We start from the raw sequence: 2,683 nt of genomic DNA, 5'->3' as shown, positions 1-2,683 counted from the left end.
AAAGATTAATTCGTCAAACTTACGCATTCTGTACACACATTGGTGATCTAAAGTCAATCCAAAATTCTCATCTCAGATTTATCATGCAGGATTTTCAAATAAGTGTTTTATTAGTTTATTTTCTAGATCCATATCAAATATTCAAATAATTATGAATTTTCTGCATAAAGATTTAATACCAGCCCTCAGGCCAAAATTTTGTGTCATTATAGCAAAAGAGTTGAAAACTTAAATTAGTTGGTGGCGCCAGATGATTGTCGTCAGTGAGACATGCGCAGAGCATTGGTCTACGATATCGTCTGCTTCACGGGAAAGAAAATCAAATGCTCTATTCTTATATCATATGTGCATCGGGAGAGTGAGCTTGTACACTTGTGGAGGTGTCCGGTTAGGCTTAACATTATAGCCTTTTTCTTAGGTAAGATACTGTTGCAAATATAAAATAGATTTTGTTGGCGTGGACATTTTGTTTTAAAATTAAAATCATTCATGTTTTTTTTATCAACTATATGTAAATTTGAGATATATAGGCGTAAACTATATACGTTATCATTTCATGATGGAATGACGACGTGAGTTATGTTCGGCTAGCTGGCTCTCTCTCACTGAACGTCCTATTCCCATACCTTGCGTCCCATCTCGCTAAGACTGAAGGGACGATCGGCGGGTATATTTTTACCTGTTATAATTACTAAATCAGGCAACACGGTTTTGTTTTCTGGAACCTTAAGTTAGTAGTACATCCTATGCATGATTTTGGACATATGTCCACAGCTTACATACAACTTACAAGTAATTTTTATGACTAAGGTTGAGAAACGTAAACTTATTCGCTTTACAAAGTTAACATTTTTTAGTCACGGACAAAGACTAAATAATAAACTGAAAGTGAAACAACATAGCAACTGGATAAGTTTAGAATAAATAATAGTACATTGTATTCATACTCGTACTATAATATTCCTAGGAGGACTACTACTAGTTAGCAGATTCTTAATGAACGTTAAATTATGACTTAGCTAACTTTAACGCTAATGCTATTATACTATTGCGTCTGCTAGTAGGATCATCAAGTGATAATACCGTCTACTATTGGTATCAGATATTAGTTAAATTTCTTTGTTCAAAGTTAAGTGTTATAGCTTACAATTTTAGGCTTAAAGGGGATTTGCATAATAGTTTGCTAGATACATTTAAATATTAATTAAAATTTTCCCAAATTTATGAAACATGACATAATTTAATTGAGTAATTGTTAGGCAAATATATTTAATATCATTAATACCTTATCTGGATTAACTAGTGGAATAGAAAGGAATTAAACACCAGTTTGACTCTAAGGGTAATTATTGTATTTCTTTATTTCTTGTTTGTAATATTTATATCAAATTACTTATCCATTTAGAGTTCAGTTGGATTATGTTTGTCAATCATATTATAAACAATAATAAAAATACCAGACATGATTATAACCAACTAGTTTAGAATATGCAAATTTTTAAAGCACTAAATTGTAAATACTATTCTAAAGTTAGGTTGTATAATGAATTGTTGTTTATAAACTTAAGTGAATGACTGTTGTCAATTAAAATTAGTGGATTGATGATTTTTTTTTTATATTTAAAGTAGTCTTATTTCAGTTGATTCCCTGTGTTAGCTTTTTTCAATAAATCCAGTGTGAGTGATAACTGTTGCTGTATATGAATTTATACTAGACAAGATATCGTGGTGAATACCTTTTTCTTTTGTCTTTTAATTTTCGGTAATGATAAGAGGTATATTAGCTTTAAATTTTATATACATAGTCAAATTTTGTTTTCAAGTTGATTATATCCTTATCTGTGCATTTAATTTATTTCTACATATTTTGCTGCTTTAGGCATGATTGACAATTGTGATTTAATTATGTAAATATATTCACATCTTCATGATAGTTATTTAAAAAAAACTAATTATTAAACCTTGTAATGGCATTTAGAAATCCTTGTTTTACAAAATACAATCTTTAAAGTATTGATTTCAGTTGCTTTTTTTACTACTTTAATACTGTACAGTTTGTGTGCAACGATAAGCTTTCACACACCATACTTAAACAGAGGGACTTTCAGTGTGAATTATAAGCATGAACTTATATTTAATAAAAATATTATCATACAGTTCTTGTAAGGGCACTTCATTATGATAACACAATCATATTTCAAATGCAGACAATCAGTGTTTGAAACCAGAAAGATATTTTTGCACTTGCTATAATTTACAATAAATATAAACAAATTAAAATTATACTATGAGTTGCATGATAAAGAGGGTTTAAGAGCTAATTACTTAGGTCAGTATATAGTTTTTTAACATTAATTTGCATTATAAAAGCTGTGTAACATTATGTATATATAATTTAATAATGGCTTGTCCATATATGTTCGTTGTGTACTCTATTAAGACATTAAATAAAGTGCTTAGGCTTTATCTTGTACTTGATTAATTATAAATATCTATTTCAGTATGAAAACGTGTGTATGTGTATATATACATACATACATACATATATATATATATATATATATATATATATATATATATATCTGTTTCGTACGACCGAAGGTCGAGTAGTACGGTACAGCTAGTTACTTATATACTATAGTGTCGCAGGTGGGAGTAGGTGACGTCTTGTACCTATTGGTGG

General features: G+C 29.1%; 1 long non-coding RNA gene across 1 annotated transcript in view; it reads left to right on the top strand.

Moving 5' to 3' along the window:
* Nucleotides 1-318: 318 nt before the first annotated feature.
* Nucleotides 319-2,683, top strand: part of LOC111088366 — an 83,709-nt gene continuing 81,344 nt past the window's right edge. Inside the window, exon 1 of the long non-coding RNA XR_002612901.1 lies at nucleotides 319-418. This is a non-coding gene — a long non-coding RNA (uncharacterized LOC111088366). The remainder of the gene's footprint in view (nucleotides 419-2,683) is intronic.

This window comes from Limulus polyphemus, unplaced genomic scaffold, assembly GCF_000517525.1.
Source record: "Limulus polyphemus unplaced genomic scaffold, Limulus_polyphemus-2.1.2 Scaffold3621, whole genome shotgun sequence".
In the NCBI taxonomy this organism is placed as follows: domain Eukaryota; kingdom Metazoa; phylum Arthropoda; class Merostomata; order Xiphosura; family Limulidae; genus Limulus; species Limulus polyphemus.
The sequence above is the reverse complement of the archived record's forward strand: the minus strand, read 5'-3'. Positions and strand labels throughout refer to the sequence as shown.